The following is a 22678-nucleotide window of genomic DNA, read 5'->3' on the forward strand; positions in this document are numbered from 1 at the left end:
TTCTATGTTTAGCTAACAAAATGCAGACACAGCTTTGACATAAACCATCATACTGATATTCATCAAGACTTTATATCAATGATTTTTGTGCATTGGCACATTTTATGAATTTCCTAATTTGGGTTTTATATGATTCTTTTCATACGGATCAAAATCAAAAAGGAGGATGTCTTACATACCAGACATTCTGCCTTCAACATTTATAGCAAAAGGAGTGAACATATGGGGTGCCGTTAGATGCCCATACAACTGGGAGCATTATTTTGTTTATAGTATGCATTTCAGTAACAAGATTAGAGACTGTACAATACTAGTGTATATGCTGGACGTTTGCAGTCTGTTCCAGCATGCGAATATACTCCAGTTTATTCAAAAAAGATACACATCTGGACATATTCCTTTTGCCTGCAGTGGAGAGGTTCCCGCATATGAATATATATAGCTTCCAGCAACATTATGAACACAATTGACAACCTTAAATTGATTGTTAATGTCATTCTTGGCACACTCGGGATTGTTCAGCAAATGCTGTCTAATTTCAGAATTGCATCTAATGCATGTTCAATACACTGCCATTCAATTGAGAGCCACTACTTCAATGCCCTCCACTTCCAAATGTTTTAAAATTAATTTACAGGGTGTGGACATCGCTGGCTAGGCCAGCATTTATTTCCCATCCCTCAAAGCCCTTTAGAAGGTGGAAGAGAGCTGCATTCTTAAACCACTGCAGTCCCGAAGTTGTAGGTACACCCATTGTGCTGGTAGGGAGGGAATTCCAAGATTTTAACCCATCTGCAATGAAGGAATGCCAATATATACATTATAATTTCCAAAGTCAATATAGCAACATAATTTGAAAAAATTAATTTTTTCAACATTCTTGGCCAATACATCTACGAAATACAGTTTCCAGACTGAAAAGAAGAAAAAGGGAGTGCAATTGTCTCGTGCATCACATTCCCAACTCCAAGAGAATAGCACTCAAGTGAGCCTCTGAATGGAGAAGGATGTGCAGTAAAGGACAGACAACCGAGAGGGTTGTTTCCCCCCCCCCCCCCCCCCACTGACGGCAGCCAAGGACTGTGCATGAATGCCATTTGATAACCTTTTTTGGAATGAAGCCAGAAGGTCCCGAATCTGGTCGTCACATTTCCGCAAATAGGGATGGCAGGGGAAGGAGACCACATTAATGTTCTTTACTCAGGATTTAAATTACTTCTTTGGCTAGTACCTCAGTATAAATTATTTCACTTTTACATAATGCTTCATAGCTGATTAATAGGTTGAAGAGGGGAGAAGAAAATACAACATTTGGGTAGCATCCCCAAATAGCCGTGTTGCCAGCAAACTGTGATTACACTTTCAAAAAGTACTTAATCGGCTGAAAAGCACTTTTGAAATATCCAGTGGCCATGGAAAGTACAATAAAATCCAAACTTATTTTCAGGAATGCTGTTCAGAGGCTTGCACAAATGACAGATGACATGAAGATTTGAGTTGATGTCAAAGCGAATTGGATATCTAAATTTTAAGATTTACATGACTATGGAGAAAGAGTTGGGCTAATTGAGTAGCACTACCAAAGAGCTAGCACATCCAAAAGGGAAAGTTTCCCTTTACCTATTCTTGTCTAGGCTTGTCTATACTTCCGGCTTTCAGCCAAAGTTTATTTTATGCCCACTTAAGGCAGATCGGCCTTCGTTCAGTAGCATCAGTAGTGCACTTAAGTGAAAGCTTGTGTTGGGTTCACGGTTAGTGTGGACCTTAACCCAATATATACAGAATTAAGTGAGAAAGTTAACTGAACCAAACTGACATAAGAGCTTTGATTTATGCTTAAGTAATCCTTTGCGTATTTCCTATTACAGAGGGCTCCCAGAATGCATGCTCATACACATGAACTAATTGTGATTCATATTCGATTAGGGGTACAATACTAGTGCACAGAGTTGTCCCATTTATCTTCTCAGCTTCATGCTGCAGTAGTGAGATAGAACTTCATGGTGTCTAACTCATGGCTAAAAATCTGAAAGAGCACTATTCATTAATATTTGACACCGCAGCAGTTCTTACATTTGTCACAGACAGAATTTGTTTCTTATTGCAAATTATCAATGTGTTTTGTATGTGAGGAGTGTGCGTGTAGGTTTAGATTAACGGTCCCAATTTAAGTAATTCCAGCAGCAAGCTTTTTCATAAATTTTTTAAAAGATGATCCGTTATTCCTTTGAGGTTTAAACATTGCATCACACTCACTCTGCTCATACACACAATCACTCACAGAAGATTCAGTAAAGAAGAAAAAAAAGGATTGCAAAGTATAATTGTCTCAGTCTCTCTTTTTTGGTAAACTTTTAGCTTCTTAGAGGGGTTTATGCTTGAAACTGAAGTGAAGGTCTTGTATTCAGAGGTTTCTCAGTAAGCTACAAGCTTTTTGTAGTTAAATTTCCAGATGGTTAGTTTTCAGGTGAACTTTAAGTCAAAACAAGTTGGGGAGAATCCTTCATCCATTTTCAAGGTATAGTTGTTTATTACCTGTGAGTGCTTAGTTGACTGCAGCAAGTTCAGCGGAATGTGGCAACTCTGTGCATGGGCAACAGTCAACAAAATGTCTTGTGCGCTGCACTCAGAATGCAGCATGGTAGTACAGTGGTTCGCACCGTTGCTTCACAGCACCAGGGACCCAAGTTCGATTCCCGGCTTTGGTCAGTGTCTATGCGGAGTCTGCACGTTCTTCCCGTATCTGCGTGGGTTTCCTCCAGATGCTCCGGTTTCCTCCCATAAGTCCCAAAAGACGTGCTGTTAGGTGAATTGGACATTCTGAATTCTTCCTCTGTTTACCCGAACAGGCGCCGAAATGTGTTGTCTAGGGGATTTTCACAGTAACTTAATTGCAGTGTTAATGTAAGCCTACTTGTGACAATAATAAAGATTTTTAGAATCTAGATGGGTCACAGGTTGCACACCACTGGTCTAGACAAAGTAGGGAACATCTATCCAAAATTGATTTTTCTTCAATGCATATCACATCACCAAAATGTTGCACTATTAGAAGAATCTGTGATGGACAGTGGTATCCAACAGAAAGTACCAACTTGCCACAGATGTGTTTTATAACGTAAATGACTATTTACTGGGTTTAAGCCACCAGACAAAAGTATAAAGACTGAAAAGCAACATTTTTGAAAAATGACTGAAGCAACAGCTTCTAAGGTGGCCAAATATTTGCATGACTAGTCTACAAATTCCAAAATGATTAATATGGTGCCAGGCTACCTAAAAGAAATGATCAGAGGCAATCACCTTGAGGATATGACCCATTCACAAAACATTCAGACAGCACTTGTACACTCAGTTGGGTGTGGAACAAGCCGTTAGATACAATCACTTTGGACAATAAAACTTGACTGAGAAGGGAACTCTCCCAGCCATAATCTAATCATATCTATACCAGATCACTGGAATCAACTTGCCATGACCAGTTTTGGGTAACTGATCAGTTGATGAATGTCATATGATGAGCAAAATAGTGTTTTAAAAAACTGCTTTTCTCCAAACCAATTAACAAAATAGGAGGCACAATAAAATGAAGGGCCAAGTGGGCTATCTCTCTATCTACCCTGCAAGCTGTCTGTTGTATGGCCATCCACACATCGCAGACAATGTTTTAGGAATCAGCTGTTGACTCCAGAAACAAGAATGTAGGTCATCTGTGAACATCTCAAAGACCATCGGGTTCAGTCTGAAAGCATCTAAGTCATCCATACAACGGACATCTAACTACTAAAATCAATCTTCCGACTTTGTAAGTTATTTGTGTTTGCATTTGTGAACATTTGAATGTATGTGTATAGGAGTGTCAAAGCAGTTTTATTATTTTTATTTAGATTGGGTGTCAAGTATAATACATAATATTCAGTTTTCAAAAAACTTAAAGGCAACCTGTCTCTGTATGTCTTTTACAGTCACAGCATTTCAATAGTTCGACACTCACTGAATTGGCAAGTGTATTCTTCCTGAAATAAACTTGTTGCAGTCAAACAAGCAGTAAGGGAAGCCATTCTAGCCTTTCTCACCTGATCAAAACACTTGAACCGCAAACACTATATTTTACTGGAAAACACCTTGCATACACCCATAGAGCACAAACAAAATCACATGTTTATGTTCAATCAAACATGTACCATCATTCAGCAGGCATTCAATTTATAAAGGTTCGCATCCTCTGCTTTTATAATTTTGTCAATAAACACACACCGACATCTAAATACACATTCACACATTATGCGAATGTGCATTCTGATCACAAATTTGCTATATTTTGTTTTAATTTTAGAGTACTCAATTAATTTTTTTCCAATCAAGAGGCAATTTAGCATGGCCAAACCACCGTGGGTGCACATCTTTCGGTTGTGGGGGGGGCGAAACCCACACAAACACGGGGAGAATGTGCAAACTCCACACGGACAGTGACCCAGAGCCGGGATCGAACCTGGGACCTCGGTGCCGTGAGGCAGCAGGGCTAACCCACTGCGAAACCGTGTTGCCCTACTTGCTGTACTTTACTTCAAAAACAACATCTGTTTTCGCAACTATTCTTATCTGGCTGGGAGCTATGCATGGGTCAATACTAAGCCAAATGTATGAAGGAAACAGCGATGTCCAGATATTAACATCTTACCTAGCTCAATATACAATTTGTTCAACTTTAAATTTGCACACTTCAAAGATTTTGCACAACTGTATGATGTTATGATTCATAGGTTTTGGATCATAATGTTTTAATTTTGGGTTTGAATTTTGAAATGCAAGATAAATGGGAAAAAACAGGGTTTGGGAAACTGGTAAATGCACCAAAGATAATTAGAGACACTTACAATCCAAAGGATGGTCTATGATTGCTTAAAAGCAATTAAAATTACTTATAATTTGAGGTACGGAAAAGAAACCCAACAGGTTACGCTTTGCAATTAATCCAATGAGTCTGGTAAGATTGCAGTTGTCTTCAATAGAGGTATATAAATGATTCATATGGCCCCCGCGGGCGGTGCTGGTGCGGTTCCATCGATTCAGCGACCGGGAGTGTGTGCTGCGCTGGGCCAAGAAAGAGAGGAGCAGCAAGTGGGAGAATTCGGTAGTGCGAATCTACCAGGACTGGAGTGCGGAGGTGGCTAAGCGGCGGGCCGGGTTCAACCGGACGAACTGAATTTTGGGGAGATGCGTCAGAAGGGTGGGGTGTGGCAGTATGAAAGCGTGGGCTTTCCTCTAGTTTCCCGCGCTGCGGGGCGGGGGGGCGGAGCTGGCGGTGAGAGCGTGGCCTCTACTGGTTTTCTTTCCCGCGCTGAAGCAATGCCAAGGAGGTGTGGCAAGAGGGGATGCCAGGAGGGGATGGGTTTTGGCGGGAGCTGCCGGGGTCAGCAGAAGTCAGCTGACTCACGGAAGTACCATGGGGGGTGTGTCGCGGCTAGGAGGGGTCCTAGCCTGGGGGGGTGGGGGGGGGATACCGGATTGCTGCTGGAATGGCCAGGAAGGAGCTGGGGGGGTAGAGGAGAGGCGTTATCGCCATGGGGAACGGGTCGGGCGGGGCGAGCTGGCCTGGGGCGAACATCTGATAAGCTATGGCTAGTCGGCGGGGGAGGGGGGCGGGTTGCCCTCTGATCCGGCTGATTACCTGGAACGTGAGGAGGCTGAATGGGCCGGTTAAGAGAACTAGGGTATTTTCTCATCTGAAGGGGCTGAAGGCGGACGTGGCTATGCTCCAGGAGACCCACCTGAAGGTGGCGGACCAGGTTCGTCTGAGGAAGGGGTGGGTGGGGCAGGTTTTTCACTCAGGATTAGACACGAAGAACCGGGGGGGTGGCGATTCTGGTGGGGAAGAGGGTGGCGTTCGAGGCGGCTGAGGTGGTGTCGGACAAGGAGGGCAGATATATTATGGTGAAGGGTAAGCTGCAAGGAGAGAAGGTGGTGCTGGTTAATGTATATGCCCCGAATTGGGATGATGCTGGCTTCATGAGGCGCTTGTTGGGCCGCATTCCGGACCTGGAGGCAGGGGGCCTGATCATGGGGGGGAGACTTTAACACAGTGCTGGATCCCCCACTGGACCGGTCCAGTTCAAGGACAGGTAGGAGACCGGCGGCGGCCAAAGTGCTGAGGGGGTTTATGAACCAGATGGGAGGGGTGGATCCCTGGAGGTTTGGGAGGCTGAGAGCGCGGGAGTATTCCTTTTCTCTCATGTCCATAGGGTTTATTCCCGAATAGATTTTTTCCACCTGAGCAGGGGATTGATCCTGAAGGTGCAGGATGCAGAGTATTCGGCCATAGCGATTTCAGACCTTGCTCCGCACTGGGTTGATCTGGAGATGGGGGAGGCGCGGGACCAGCGCCCGCTCTGGCGCCTGGATGTGGGGATGATGGCTGATGAGGAGGTGTGTAGGAGGGTCCGGGGAAGTATTGAGGGGTATCTTGATACCAACAACACGGGGGAGGTCCGGGTGGGGATGGTCTGGGAGGCTCTGAAAGCAGTGATCCGGGGGGAGCTGATCTCCATCCGGGCCCATAGGGAAAGGAGGGAGAGGAAGGAGAGGGAGAGACTGGTGGGGGAGCTCCTGGATGTGGACAGGAGATACGCGGAGGCACCGGAGGAGGGATTGCTGGGGGAACGGCGTAGTTTGCAGGCCAGATTTGACTTGTTGACCACCAGAAAGGCGGAAACACAGTGGAGGAGGGCGCAAGGCGCGGTATATGAGTATGGGGAGAAGGCGAGCAGGATGTTGGCACATCAGCTCCGTAGGCGGGATGCGGCTAGGTGGAGTGACGGATAGGGGTGGGAATGTAGTGCAGAAGGGGGCAGAAGTAAATGGGGCCTTTAGGGACTTCTACGAGGAACTGTACCGGTCGGAACCTCCGGTGGGTAGAGGGGGGATGGAGAGCTTCATGAACAGGCTATGTTTACCAAAGGTTCAAGAGGAGCTGGTAGAGGGGCTGGGGGCGCCGATAGAGTTGGAGGAGCTAGTCAGGGGGATTGGACAAATGCAGTCAGGTAAGGCGCCGGGGCCGGATGGGTTCCCGGTGGAATTTTATAAAAAGTATGAGGATCTGGTGGGCCCCCTATTGGTGCGAGCCTTCAATGTGGCATGGGAGGGGGGGGCTTTGCCCCCGACAATGTCGCGGGCACTGATCTCTCTGATCCTGAAGCGGGATAAGGACCCCTTGCAGTGTGGATCATACAGGCCTATCTCGCTCCTCAATGTGACGCTAAGTTGCTGGCGAAGATCCTGTCCACCAGGAGAGAGGATTGTGTGCCAGGGGTGATACACGAGGAACAGACAAGATTTGTCAAGGGACGGCAGCTCAACACGAATGTGCGGAGATTGCTAAATGTTATTATGATGCCGGCAGTGGAGGGGGAGGCGGAGATAGTGGTGGCGCTGGATGCAGAGAAAGCATTTGATAGAGTTGAGTGGGGGTACCTGTGGGAGGTGCTGGAGCGGTTCGGATTCGGGGAGGGATTCATCAAATGGGTGAGGCTGCTCTACGCAGCTCCGATGGCAAGTGTAGTTACCAATGGAAGGAGATCGGAGTACTTTAGGCTCTACCGTGGGACCAGGCAGGGGTGCCCCCTGTCCCCCTTGCTTTTTGCATTGGCGATTGAACCTCTGGCTATGGCGTTGAGGGAGTCAGGGAGATGGAGGGTCTGGTGCGGGGTGGGGAGGAACATCGGGTATCATTGCATGTGGACGACCTGCTGTTGTGTGTGGCAGACCCAGAAGGGGGAATGTCGGGGGTGATGGAGCTGTTAGCGGAATTTGGGGGCTTCTCGGGCTATAAGTTAAATTTAGGCAAGAGCGAGGTATTTGTCGTACACCCGGGTGATCAGGAGGAGGGAATTGTGAGGCTCCCGTTTAAGAGGGCAGTGAAGAGTTTCAGATACCTGGGGGTGCAGGTGGCCAGGAGTTGGGGGACTCTCCATAAGCTTAATTTTACCAGGCTGGTGGAGCAGATGGAGGAGGAATTTAAAAGGTGGGACATGGTGCCGCTATCATTGGCGGGTAGAGTGCAGTCCCTCAAAATGATGGTTCTCCCGAGGTTCTTGTTCCTCTTCCAGTGTCTGCCCATCTTTATCCCTAGGGCCTTTTTTAGAAGGGTGACTAGCAGCATCATGGGATTTGTTTGGGCGCATGGAACCCCGAGGGTGAAGAGAGTCTTATTGGAGCGGGGGGGTAGAGATTGGGGGGGGGGGGGGGGGGGGGGGGGGGGGGGGGGGGGCTGGCGTTATCCAATCTCTCGGGGTATTATTGGGCGGCCAATATGTCGATGGTGCGCAAGTGGGTGATGGGGGGGGAGGGGCAGCATGGAAACGGATGGAGAGGGCGTCCTGTGGAGATACAAGCCTGGGGACCCTGGTAACGGCGCCGTGGCCGCTCCCTCCCACGAGGTATACCACGAGCCCGGTGGTGGCTGCTACCCTCAAGATTTGGGGGCAGCGGAGGCGACATAGGGGAGAAGTGGGGGGCTCGATGGAGGCTCCATTAAGGGGGAACCATCGGTTCGTCCCGGGGAACATTGATGGGGGGTTCCAGGGTTGACACAGAGCGGGCATCAGACAGCTGAGGGACCTGTTTATTGATGGGAGGTTTGCAAGCCTGGGGGAGTTGGAAGAGAAATTTGGGCTCCCCCGGGGAACATGTTCAGGTATCTGCAGGTAAAGGCATTTGCTGGACGGCAGGTGGAGGGATTCCCTTCGCTTCCCGCGAGGGGGGTGAGTGACAGGGTGCTTTCGGGGGTCTGGGTCGGAGAGGGGAAGTTATCTGATATCTACAAGGTTATGCAGGAGGTGTCAGTAGAGGAGCTGAAAGCTAAGTGGGAGGGGGAACTGGGGGAACAGATCGAAGACGAGACATGGGCTGATGCCCTGGAGAGGATTAATTCTTCCTCCTCATGTGCGCGACTTAGCCTCATCCAATTCAAGGTGCTGCACCGGGCCCACATGTCCGGGTCTAGGATGAGTAGGTTCTTTGGGGGTGAAGACAGGTGTGCCAGGTGTTCGGGGAGTCCAGCGAACCATGCCCATATGTTCTGGGCATGCCCGGCACTGAAGGAGTTCTGGAAGGGGGTGGTATCCCACATTGCTGTGTAGATAGATTGCAGGGAGGTGTTGTCTTGTGTGTGATTTCACACAGAAAGAGGAAATTTATGTCTGGACTTGAAATAGCTTGGAAACAGATAGAGAGAATCTGACAGGAGCTGCAAAGGATCGAAAGACCAGATGCATGCAGAGGGCCACAGAAACAATGGGTGCTTTTGGATTTGGGATTCACTAAACAAGAAAGGCAAAAAAGTGAGCCATGCTTAAGTTGGGAGGTGGACAATGATGGAAAAGAGTTTGAGGGTTTGCCTAGCCGGATGCTAGTGGAAGAACCCTGGGAAATGTTATACCTCAGAGGGTAGAAGGAACTCTGAGGAGAACCAAAGTAGATCCCTCAGATCTGTGGTACAACAGGTTTGGTCCTGGAAGTGACTGAATCCTCAAAATTCTGTAAAATATAGGGGAACATTTGGGTAAAATTATAAGTAGAACAAGGAGTTCTGTTGAGACTTTTGTGTTTCAGATGGAAACGTTTGCAAAATTGTGTTAATAGCACTTGGTTTGTTTATCACTTGCAAAGGTTTTTATTTAGAACTTAAGGGAAGAGTGGGAGGGTGGGAGCCGGAGAGCTAGACAAAAAGCGAGGGGCAGAGAGAAAGCAAGAAGTGCAGAGAGAGAAAGAGAAAAAAAAGAGAAAAAGGAGAGAGATTCAGAAACATATCTCCAGGTTTTAAAAAAAATAGAATTTAGGAGAGCTCTGCCCCTCGGAGGCCCTGGAAGTGAAGAAACCCTCAAGATCCTGTAAAATATAGTGGACCTCTTGGGTAAAATTGTATATAGAACAAGGAATTCTGTTGAGACTTTTGTGTTTCATAGAACATACAGTGCAGAAGAACATACAGTGCAGAAGGAGGTCATTCGGCCCATCGAGTCTACACCGACCCACTTAAGTCCTCACTTTCACCCTATGCCCGTAACCCAATAACCCTCCTAACGTTTTTGGTCACTAAGGGCAATTTAGCACGGCCAATTCACCTAACCTGCACGTCTTTGGACTGTGGGAGGAAACCGGAGCACCCGGAGGAAACCCACGCAGACACGGGGAGAACGTGCAGACTCCACACAGGCAGTGACCCAGTGGGGAATCGAACCTGGGACCCTGGCGCTGTGAGGCCACAGTGCTATCCACTTGTGCTACCGTGCTGCCAAAATTGAATTGTAAATGTTTGCTAAATATAGTTTAACGTCAGGAGCACTTAGGTTTGTTTATCATTGCATAGGTTTTTTTTTTAAACTTAATTTTTTCAGTTAAAAACTGGGGTACAAATGTTGGTGGTGACAAGGAGAGGGGAAGAAAAGAGGGGAGGAGGAACGGGAGGACGGAATGGGGGGGGTGGGAGGAGGGAAAGGGGAGGAGGGAAAGGGGAGGAGGGAAAGGGGGGAGGAAAAGGGGCAGGTGGGAGAGAGGGGCAGGTGGGAGAGAGGGGCAGGTGGGAGAGAGGGGCAGGTGGGAGAGAGGGGCAGGTGGGAGAGAGGGGCAGGTGGGAGAGAGGGGCAGGTGGGAGAGAGGGGCAGGTGGGAGAGAGGGGCAGGTGGGAGAGAGGGGCAGGTGGAAGAGAGGGGCAGGTGGAAGAGAGGGGCAGGTGGAAGAGAGGGGCAGGTGGAAGAGAGGGGCAGGTGGAAGAGAGGGGCAGGTGGAAGAGAGGGGCAAGTGGCAGAGAGGGGCAGGTGGCAGAGAGGGGCAGGTGGCAGAGAGGGGCAGGTGGCAGAGAGGGGCAAGTGGCAGAGAGGGGCAAGTGGCAGAGAGGGACAGGTGGCAGAGGAGAGGGGGAGGGGGATGGGGCGGAGGAAAGGGAGGGGGAAGAAGGGTGGGAGAGAGGGGGAGGGTGGGAGAGGGGGTGGACAGGAGAGAGGGGGCGGGCGGGAGAGAGGGGGTGAGGGAGGATGGGCAGGAGAGGGGGGAGGGGGAGGGCAGGATAGGGGAAGGGCTGGAGAGGGGGGAGGGAGGCTGGAGAGGGGGGAGGGGAAGGGCGGGAGAGGGGGGGAGGGCGGGAGAGGGGGGAGGGCGGGAGAGGGGGGAGGGCAGGAGAGGGGGGCGGGCGGGAGAGGGGGGAGGGCGGGAGAGGGGGGAGGGCGGGAGAGGGGGGAGGGCGGGAGAGGGGGGAGGGCGGGGGAGGGGGGAGGGCGGGGAGGGGGGAGGGCGGGGAGGGGGGAGGGCGGGGGAGGGGGGAAGGGCAGAGGAGGGGGGAGGGCGGGGAGGGGGGAGGGCGGGGAGGGGGGAGGGCGGGGAGGGGGGAGGGCGGGGGGAGGGGGGAAGTCAGAGGAGGGAGGGGGGAAGGGCAGGAGAGGGGGGAGGGGAAGGGCGGGGAGAGGGGGGTGGGCGGGAGAGAGGGGGGAGAGCGGGGGGGGCGGGAGAGAGGGCGGGAGAGGAGAGAGGGGGAGGGCGGGAGAGAGGCGGAGGGCGGGAGAGAGGGGCAGGGCGGGGAGAGAGGGGGGAGAGCGGGAGAGAGGGGGCAGAGCGGGAGAGAGGGGGCAGAGCGGGAGAGAGGGGGGAGGGCGGGAGAGAGGGGGGGAGGGCGGGGAGAGAGGGGGGAGGGCGGGAGAGAGGGGGGAGGGCGGGAGAGAGGGGGGGAGGGCGGGAGAGAGGGGGGGAGGGCGGGGGAGAGAGGGGGGAGTGGCGGGGGGAGAGAGGGGGGAGGGCGGGGGGGGAGAGGGGGGAGGGCGGGGGGGGAGAGAGGGGGGAGGGCGGGGGGGAGAGAGGGGGGAGGGCGGGGGGGAGAGAGAGGGGGGAGGGGGGGGGAGAGAGGGGGGAGGGCGGGGGGGAGAGAGGGGGGGAGGCGGGGGAGGAGGAGGGGGAGGGCGGGGGGACGAGAGGGGGGAGGGTGGGGGGAGAGAGGGGGGGGGAGGGAGGAGAGCAGGAGAAAGGGGGGAGGGCGGGAGAGAGGGGGGAGGGCGGGAGAGAGGGGGAGGGCGGGGAGAGAGGGGGGAGGGCGGGAGAGAGGGGGGGAGGGCGGGAGAGAGGGGGAGGGCGGGAGAGAGGGGGGGAGGGAGGGAGAGAGGGGGGAGGGCGGGAGAGAGGGGGGAGGGCGGGAGAGAGGGGGGAGGGCGGGAGAGAGGGGGGAGGGCGGGGAGAGAGGGGGGAGGGCGGGAGAGAGGGGGGAGGGCGGGAGAGAGGGGGGAGAGGGGGGGGGAGGGAGGGAGAGAGGGGGAGGGCGGGAGAGAGGGGGGAGGGCGGGAGAGAGGGGGGAGGGCGGGAGAGAGAGGGGGGAGGGGGGAGAGAGGGGGGAGGGCGGGGAGAGGGGGGAGGGCGGGAGGGAGGGGGGGGGGCGGAGGAGAGGGGGGAGGGGGGAGAGAGGGGGGGAGGGGGGGAGAGGGGGGAGGGCGGGAGAGAGGGGGAGGGGAAGGGTAGGAGAGCGGGGGTAGGAGAGAGGGGAAGGGCGCGAGAGAGGGTGGGAGGTGTGGACACGAGAGAGAGAGGGAGGGAGGGATGGGCAGGAGGCAGTGGGTGGGGTAGCCAGGAGAGGGACTAGACAAAAGCTGGAGCCTGTGAAAAGGTGAGGGCAGAGAAAGAGAGAGGAGAGAGGGGGGAGGGCGGGGAGGAGGGAGGGAGAGAGGGAGGAGAGCGGGAGAAAGGGGAGAGGGCGGGAGAGAGGGGAAGAGGGGGGAGAGAGGGGGGAGGGCGGGGAGAGGGGGGGAGGGCGGGAGAGAGGGGGGAGGGCGGGAGAGAGGGGGGAGGGCGGGAGAGAGGGGGGAGGGCGGGAGAGAGGGGGGGCGGGAGGGGGAAGAGGGGGGGGGGCGGGAGAGAGGGGGAGGGCGGGAGAGAGGGGGGAGGGCGAGGGAGAGAGAGGGGGGGAGGGCGGGAGAGAGGGGGGAGGGCGGGGAGAGAGGGGGGAGGGCGGGAGAGAGGGGGGAGGGGGGAGAGAGGGGGAGGGCGGGAGAGAGGGGGGAGGGCGGGAGAGAGGGGGGAGGGGGGAGAGAGGGAGAGAGGGGGAGGGCGGGAGAGGGGGAGGGGGGAGAGAGGGGAGGGGGCGGGAGAGGAGGGGGGAGGGGGGGAGAGGGGAGGGCGGGAGAGAGGCGGGCGGGAGGGGGGGGGAGAGAGGGGGGGGCGGGAGGGGGTGGGCGGGAGGGGGGAGGGCGGGGAGAGGAGAGAGGGGGGAGGGCGGGGGAGTGCGGGAGAGAGGGGGAGGGCGGGAGAGAGAGGGGGAGGGCGGGAGAGAGGGGGGGAGGGCGGGAGAGAGGGGGAGGGCGGGAGGGAGAGGGGGGAGGGGGGAGAGGGCGGGGGGGCGGGAGAGGGGGGAGGGCGGGAGAGGGGGGAGGGCGGGAGAGGGGGGGGAGGGGGAGAGGAGGGGGGGGGGAGGGGGGGGAGAGAGGGGGGAGGGGGGGAGAGGGGGGAGGGGGAGAGGCGGGAGAGAGGGGGGGGCGGGAGAGAGGGGGGAGGGGGGGGGGGGAGGGGGGGCGGAGAGGGGAGGCGGGAGAGAGGGGGAGGGCAGGAGAGGGGGGGGGGGGGGGGGGGGGAGGGCGGGGGGGAGAGAGGGGGAGGAGAGCAGGAGAAAGGGGGGAGGGCGGGAGAGGGGGGAGGGCGGGGAGAGAGGGGGGAGGCTGGGAGAGAGGGGGGAGGGCGGGGGAGGGGGGAGGGCGGGAGAGAGGGGGAGGGCGGGAGAGGGGGAGGGCGGGAGGAGGGGGGAGAGGGGGAGGGGGGGGCGGCGAGAGGGGAGAGAGGGGGAGGAGGGGGGAGAGCGGGGGGGAGAGAGGGGGAGGGCGGGAGAGAGGGGGGAGGGCGGGAGAGAGAGGGGGGGGAGGGCGGGGAGAGGGGGGGAGGGGGCCGGGAGAGAGGGGGGAGGGCGGGAGAGAGGGGGAGGGCGGGAGAGAGGGGGAGGGCGGGGAGAGAGGGGGAGGGCGGGAGAGAGGGGGGAGGCGGGAGAGAGGGGGGAGGGCGGGAGAGAGGGGGGAGGGCGGGAGAGAGGGGGGAGGGCGGGAGAGAGGGGGGAGGGCGGGAGAGAGGGGGGAGGGCGGGAGAGAGGGGAAGGGTAGGAGAGAGGGGGAGGGCGGGAGAGAGGGGGGAGGGCGGGAGAGAGGGGGGAGGGCGGGAGAGGGAGGGAGGGGAAGGGTAGGAGAGAGGGGAAGGGTAGGAGAGAGGGGAAGGGCGCGAGAGAGGGGAAGGGCGGGAGAGAGGGTGGGAGGTGTGGACACGAGAGAGAGAGAGGGAGGGAGGGATGGCAGGAGGCAGTGGGTGGGATAGACGGGAGAGAGACTAGACAAAAGCTGGAGCCTGTGAAAAGGTGAGGGCAGAGAAAGAGAGAGGAGAGGAAAAAGAGGGGAAAAGGGAGAAAGCAAAAGAAACGGAGAGGAAAAGGGGAGAGAACGAGGAGAGTGTCAGGTACATAAAAAAAATAGATCTTCAGAGAGCTCTGCCCCTAAGAGGCTATGCTCAATACACCAGTGATGCCGCTATTGAAGATCTTGAACCTTGGGACAGCTGGAAGAGATTAGAGGAGACAACTTCAGAAAATAGAAGATCCAATAGAACGTAGCCCATATACGAATTGTTGGCACCTTACCCACATCAAGCACTTTAACCGATTGGCCAAGTATCTAACGTAAGGGTTTTGAGGAATAGGTGTAATGAATCCAGAAGTGGAGTTAAGACAATCAATTTAAAGTACAAGTAATTATGCTAATTGTATTTTTATCACGATTAAAGGAACTGACGATTTAAAATATAGTGCATTTACTTTAGTTTCTGATCTTCAATTTTTGTGCCATAAAAAGTTGCTTAAAAGTGAGCTTTGTGGTTTAATTCCCTTCAGTAAATACCTGGGTTTTTAGATTCTAAAAATAAACTAAAAATGTTACTATCTACCAGGACTATAGCACACCATAAATTTATAGATGGCCCACAAGAAAAATCAGAGCTCTGAGTGTTTAACTTTAACTCTGGCAGGCAAGGCAAAATATGGGAAAGCTGCATTTGACATTGTCCAAGCACAGCTCATCTTGAAGATCGACAAAACAAATATGACTCCTCATCCAAAAGTCTTTCAGTTCATTAGAATTCATTATAAACCCGATCTAAAAAGGGTACACAATCTCAACCACTTACAAAAACCATTTGCCATTTCCACTGAAGTCAAAACGAAGGCGCCGCTGATAACACGTTTGGGGTAATTCTGCCATCCTTTTGCACCTCGTTAAAGTGCAATTGAATTCTGTTAACTGTTCACCTTGTTTGAAGCACTTTGTCTCGCATAAATACCATCTAGGTTTTCACTGCCATTCTTTCTGTAACATTTAAGGGGACGTAGCTAAATTGCCAGTATATCCCTTTGGTAGCAAGTGTGGTGAAGAGATCTCCTTCGATGCTATATTAGAAGTTGGGCCGTGGTTAGCTCTGTTTTAGTCCAATATCCAGTAACTTAAAAGTAATATTCCCTCGGAGCTGCCAGAAGTCTGATCAGGCAGCAATTGGGACCATGCGGCGTAGGGAACAAGCAGGCCACACACAAGCAACGTCCCCTTTAGCATGTTGGCATGTACAGCTGCAGATTAATCTTAAAAGGTACTGCGCAGTGCAACAAGTCAGGCAAACACAGCAAAAAGAAGTTAAAGGGAACATTGCTAAAGAGCTCGGTCCATAAAACCTTTGGCCTTGCAATCAAGGGACCTTGGTCAGATTTAGGAACAGGAAGCCAAACTAGCTACTGACATTGGTTTTATCTGACACTTCATGCTTTCACTGTTTACTGGGGACAGATCACACCAAACACTAATGCCCTCTGCAATAGGTCCTGGGAACTGTGCTGGCCTCTTCAACACGTTTATTTATGGTGTTGTGCTTTTCCAATATCTCGCATGCCTTGTTTTTCCAATATACTACTTAATCCGTAAATAAGTCAGACCAAGTACTTTGACTCTTAATGCACCAGCTTAATAGCACATATTCTCATATTCTGTCGCCTTTAAGATCAGCCATGGCATCCTCCCATCGGTGTGATGATGAACGTGGAACAAATCAAATTAATTGGAGATGAAGTATCTTAATATGTTGCACTTTGCTGGTGGATTAAGAGACCAAACTGAGATATCCATGTTCCCCCACAAGTGTTGCATATGAAGTGGTTATCAAGTATCAGTGTGGGTTGTTTTGGGTGTTGGCAGCTGTTGCCAAGCCGCTGTTGCCACTGACAGTCATGGTGGTGCACACAAGCCAACAGTTGAGATTGTAATTTTCCTCTTCAACTATCATCTCTGAGATGCGAGATCGATGTTCAGAGTATTCATACCACACCTGCAAACAATCTTAAAATGGAGCTTTGTGTATCCTACTCGTCGTCTGACTCCAGCCACCTCACCACACAAGTAATTCTTACGTATGCAGTCATCGTCCATCCTACAATGTGCCTGAGCCAGCAGTGAGCTCTATTTGATGAGTTGTTAACATACTTGGGAGATCCTTCCCTTTAAGAGGACTGCTGCATTCATGAGTCTAACTTCCCATGAGATGCCCTGAATGTCTTGCAAACAGTGAGGTGTAACTTGTTGAATTTCCTTTCTTGATAAACAAGTTATTTACAGTTCACAGCCATGCAGCAAGGTGCTGAGAACACAGGACCCATGAACTTGCCTGCATCTTGATCCTGGACCCATAAACCTGAATCTTGATCTGAAAAGTCAGCTTGACGTTATTCCATGTGAGTTTTGAGAGTTGCTTTCTGTGTGTGTGTGTGTGTGTGTGTGTGTGTGTGTATAGAGATCCAAGGCAGCAGAATTTGCCCACTACTGCTAGTGGGGTGTTACTTAGTGTGATCAGGAGTACAGATATGACACCGTGTTCCATGATGTGGAGATGCCGGCTTTGGACTGGGGTGAGCACAGTAAGACGTCTTACAACACCAGGTTAAAGTCCAACAGGTTTGTTTCAAATCACTAGCTTTCGGAGCACAGCTCCTTCCTCAAGTGAATGAAGAGGTGGATTCCAGAAACACATATAGAGACAAAGTCAATGATGCAAGATGAAACTTTGAATGGGAGTCTTTGCAGGTAATTAAGTCTTTACAGGTCCAGACAGAGCAACTGGAGAGAGGGATAATCACAGGTTCAAGAGGTGTGAATTGTCTCAAGCCAGGACAGTTGGTAGGATTTTTCAAGCCCAGCCCAGATGGTTGGGGGGGAGGGGGGGGGGGGGGGGGGGGGGGTGTGAATGTAACATGACATGAATCCAAGGTCCCGGTTGAGGCCGTACTCATGTGTGCAGAACTTGGCTATAGGTTTCTGCCCGGCGATTCTGCGTTGTCGCGTGTCCTGAAGGCCGCCTTGGCGAATGCTTACCCGAATTTCTATAAAGACTTAATTACCTGCAAAGACTCGCTTTCAAAGTATCGTCTTGGATCATATATATGTTTCTGGAACCCACCTCTTCATTCACCTGAGGAAGGAGCTGTGCTCTGAAAGCTAGTGATTCAAAACAAACCTATTGACTTTAACCTGGTGTTGCAAGTCTTCTTACTGTGCTCACCCCAGTCCAACGCCGGCATCTCCACATCATGGCTACCATCGACGCCGCAAACTGCCGGCTCAAAGTGGAGAGGATCTCCAAGAAGATCACACATGTAAACACTGACATTAAGTTTCTACAAAGGTGCAAGAAAGCAGACAAGATCCCGTAAGGGCTACAGATATCAAACCCACTCAAGTCGACCTACAACACAGACTACGCTGAGGGTCTCTGCGGTCGCACCTCTCTCACACTCCTCAAGCATCTCTTACAGCAGCTCAACAGCAGACGCCGCAACCTGGAAACCAAGAGAGTCCATATTCTCAACTTGCACTCAAGACGCAACAGACCAGCTGCGGAACACTGCCAAACAGATGAGAAAACGATGCTACGTCACCTATATGCACAGCAAGAACGGGATGCTTGAGAAACTCGGCATCACCACCAGCAGCAACCAAGCCTCCCCCAGTAACACTGTAGAAAACAATGCAGGAAATCGATTGTCAACTTGTCAGGCAAAAATATCACAGTGAAGTTCTAAGCCACTAGAGTGAGACAAAATTAAAATCCTCAGTAGAGGGCTCAATTTCTGCACAACCACCAAAATGGAACCCATCAGTCTCGCGGCAGACACGGAGGAATTCATTAGGCGAATGAGGCTCCGGAAGTTCTTCCACAGACGCCAAAAGACCGACAGCGAACCCAATGAAACAACCAATGAACCAGTACAGCAGACCGAGAGATCTGCGGTGCGGCAACCGAAGAGGAAAGAGTCGAATTGGACCTTTCCGGAAGGCCGCTGCCCTAGACTCGACATGTATGCTCAAGCCGTCAGGAATCGCGTCAATGCCAGATTCATCAGCCGCACTCACAAGACAGCCCCGAACACATCCCCTATGGACAAACCCTCAGTATAATCAGGATCTGTTCAGACGAGGAGGAGTGTAACAGACATCTACAGATGCTGAAAGATGCCCTCGTATGAACGGGATATGATGTTCAACTCATCGATCGACAGTTCCAACGCGCCACAGCAAAAAATCGCACCAACCTCCTCAGAAGACAAACACAGGACACAACCGACAGAATACCTTTCGTCGTCCAGTACTTCCCTGGAGTGGAGAAACTACGATACCTTCTTTGCAGCCTTCAACACGTCATCGATGAAGATAAACATTTTGCCAAGGTCTTCCCCACACCTGTACTACTTGCCTTTAAATAACCGCGCAACCTCAAACAAACCATTGTTTGCAGCAAACTACACAGCCTTCAGAACAGCGACCCACGACACCACACAACCCTGTCATGGCAATCTCTGCAAGACGTGCCAGATCGTCAACATGAGTACTACCATTACACGTGAGAACACCACCCACCAGGTACGTGGTACATACTGGTGTGACTCGGCCAACGTTGTCTACCTAATGCGCTGCAGGAAAGGATGTCCCGAAGTGTGGTACATTGGCAAGACCGTGCAGATACTGCTGCAACAGATGAACAGACATCACGCGACAATCGGCAGACAGGAATGTTCCCTTCCAGTCGGGGAACACTTCAGCAGTCAAGGGCATTCCACCTATAATATCAGGTGAGCCTTCAGGACGCGCGACAACGCAGAATCGCCGAGCAGAAACTTATAGCCAAGTTCCGCACACGAGTACGGCCTCAACAGGGGCCTTGGATTCATGTCGCATTACATTCAACCCCGCCATCTGGCCTGGGCTTGCAAAATCCTACCAACTGTCCTGGCTTGAGACAATTCACACCTCTTTAACCTGTGATTATCACTCGCTCCAGTTCCTACATCTGGACCTGTAAAGACTTATTTACCTGAAAAGACTCGCATTCAGAGTATCATCTTGCATCATTCACTTTGTCTATATATATGTTTCTGAAACCCACCTCTTCATTCACCTGAGGAAGGAGCTGTGCTCTGAAAGCTAGTGATTCAAAACAAACCTGTTGGACTTCAACCTGGTGTTGTAAGACTTCTTACTGTGCTCACCTTGTTCCATAACCACAGTTTTCTAGACACTTATAGTCACCTGGCCTAAGAGGTACATAACATTAAATGGACATCCATGTATTGCCCAGTGTGCAATACACTCCATTTATAGAGATTCAATTTTAAATCTAGGCACATAAACTTTCACACAAGGACATTATCTCCATTCGTAGGAATCCAAGGGACGAACGCGGCGGTACAGGAAGAGGCCTTTTAGCCCCTCAAGTTAATTCATCAGATCATACTAATTTGAACCTCAACTCCATTTAACTACCTTTTTCCTTCATTATGCTTGCAACCCTTTGAGCTGTAGTTTCTCCTCAACTCCGTTTTAAATTTGCTACCTCTTATCCTAAGACCTTTCGTTCTAAAATGTCCGAAGAGGAAGCAGCTGCTCTACGTTTACTTTATCCATAACTTTTACCCTCTTGTATACCTCCATTTTTTCTCCCTTTATTCTTCTGAAGTCCAGAGAGTATAGGCCTAAACTGTGAACCTAGTGAACCTCCTCTGAACTGCCTCCAATCTCATTTTTCCTCAAATAAGGGAACCAAAACTGTGCACAATACTCCAGGTATGGCCTTGTATAGTTATAACACACTTCCTTACCTTTATACTCTATTCCTTTAGCTATAAATGCCACACACCCTGCATGTTGAATTGATGTGAAGCGCTGTATGGCCTCACCAATGCCTTGTATAGTTACCATGATGTGGAGATGCCGGCGTTGGACTGGGGTGAGCACAGTAAGAAGTCTTACAACACCAGGTTAAAGTCCAACAGGTTTGTTTCAAACACGAGCTTTCGGAGCACGGCTCCTTCTTCAGGTGAATCTTCATTCTTCATTCACCTGAAGAAGGAGCCGTGCTCCGAAAGCTCGTGTTTGAAACAAACCTGTTGGACTTTAACCTGGTGTTGTAAGACTTCTTATTGTATAGTTACAACACACTTCCTTACCTTTATACTCTATTCCTTTAGCCATAAATGCCACGCAACCTGTACATTGAATTGATGTGAAGCGCCATCTAGGCAGGTGTTTCTGGCGCCAAAGCAGGGAGCAGATTTGCTTTGATTTTACAGCTGCTGGTAAGCAAGGCAAGTGAATTTTGAAGATCAAGAGTTTTCTTAAAAGAAAGAGATGGCCAGAGGCTCAAATAGGCAGTTTACTTATTGGACAGGATCTCACAACAGAATCTTCTGGGGAGAGCATCTCAGGAGAGTCCAGGGCAGTGGTAGTTTTAGAGCTCCAGGGCCTCTGGTTAATGGCTCTGAAAAAATAAACTTAAGTCGGAACATTGAAACATAAAGATGATTTCTTGAGGTATGGTTTTTTTTCAAATGTGACAATGCAAATAAGAGGCAAATGTGTGTTATATGCAGGGAAGTACTGGCAAATGAGAGAAGTTTCAGAATTTGAAAGAGAAGTGGTGTGTGATAAATTCCTTTACAGGCTGAGACCACAGACTCCGTTATTAACGTAGAGGTGACTCCAAATTAAAAGACGACGTTGCTGTAGCTGACTTGCAATACCGCATTAAAAACACATCTAAAGCCCTCAAGGTTGTCAGCATTTAGTGTAGCATCTTGCAGGAGTATTCAGTGCTGAGTAAAACACCCATTTTGTTGCTATTACACTTCATGATGACCTACATGTGTGAGGTTAGGTTTTCCGTTTTTGTAAAGATGAAGACAGCACATAGGAACTGGCTGAAGTCTGCACCTGATATGCGCATTACCCTATCTTCCTTTGAATCAAATTCAAGTAAGATAGTGAGGACAAAGCAAGGTACCCCCCTTTCACATTAAAAGGTAAGCAAACATGGTGTGTTTCACGAAAGTTAGCCAGCGTGGGTCACGACGGTCGGCCAGTGTGTTTCGCAAATGTTGGCTGGTTGCCAAAAGTAGGTCCTGGGAATTATTTTTTTTTTAAAAAACACTCATTTAGAGGGAATTAAATGTAATATCTCCAAAATTGCAAGTGACACAAATCTGGATGTGAGGGTGAGCTGTGAGGAGGGTGCAGAGAGATAGTGTTATTTGGACAAGTTGAGTGATGGGAAAATACATGGCAAATGCAGTATAATGTGGATAAATGTGAGGTTATCCACTCTGGGTAGCAAAAACAGGAAGGCAGATTATCTGAAATACGATAGATGAAGAGAGCGGAATGTGTAACAAGGTCTGGGTGCCCTTGTACACCAGTTTTGAAAGTAAGCATGCAGGTGCAGCAAACAGTAAAGGCAGCAAATGGTATTTTGGATTGGATTGGATTTAATTGATTGTCAAGCGGACCGAGGTACAGGGAAAAGTATCGTTCTACGTACAGTCCAGGCAGATCATACCATACATGAAAGAAACAGGACATACATAAAAACAATGTAAATACATAGGCACAGGCATCGGGTGAGCATGCGGAATTTAGTACCACTCAGTAAAGAAGATGTGTGAAGAGATTTGTTCAGTCAATAAGAGGATCATTAAGGAGTCTGGTAACAATGGGGAAGAAGCTGTTTTTGAACCTGTTAGTGTGTGTTCTCAGACTTTTGTATTTTCTGCCCAATGGAAGAAGTTGGAAGAGAGAATAACCTGGGTGTGAGAGGTCTTTGATTATGCTGCCTGCTTTCCCAAGGCAGTTGGAGGTGTACACAGAGTCAATACATGGGAGGCGTGTTTGTGTGACAGACCTGGCTGTGTTCACGACTCTGTAGTTTCTTACGGTCTTGCGCTGAGCAGTTGCCATACCAGGCTGTGATGCAGCCAGATAGGATGCTCTCTAGGTGCATTTGTAAAAATTGTTAAGAGTTAATGTGGACATGCCGAATTTTCTTAGTTTGCAGATTTCTTGGCCGTAGCATTGACGTGGTTGGACCAGGACAGATTGTTGGTGATGTGCACATCTAAGAATTTGAAGCTGTCAACCATCTACACCTCAGCACCATTGATACAGACAGGAATGTGTACAATACTTTGCTTCCTGAAGTCAATGACCAGCTCTTTAGTTTTGCTGACTTAAGGGAGAGATTATTGTCGATATACCACACCATTAAGTTCTCTATCACCCACATGTACTCTGACTCATCGTTTTTGAGATCCGAC

The 22678-nt window shown here is 51.0% G+C and overlaps 1 protein-coding gene across 9 annotated transcripts in view; it reads right to left on the reverse strand.

The window, feature by feature from the left end:
• Positions 1-22678, reverse strand: part of erc1b (ELKS/RAB6-interacting/CAST family member 1b) — a 1169759-nt gene that overhangs the window by 1031616 nt on the left and 115465 nt on the right. The gene's annotated exons all lie outside the window — the stretch shown is intronic.

This window comes from Scyliorhinus canicula, chromosome 20 (assembly GCF_902713615.1).
Source record: "Scyliorhinus canicula chromosome 20, sScyCan1.1, whole genome shotgun sequence".
In the NCBI taxonomy this organism is placed as follows: domain Eukaryota; kingdom Metazoa; phylum Chordata; class Chondrichthyes; order Carcharhiniformes; family Scyliorhinidae; genus Scyliorhinus; species Scyliorhinus canicula.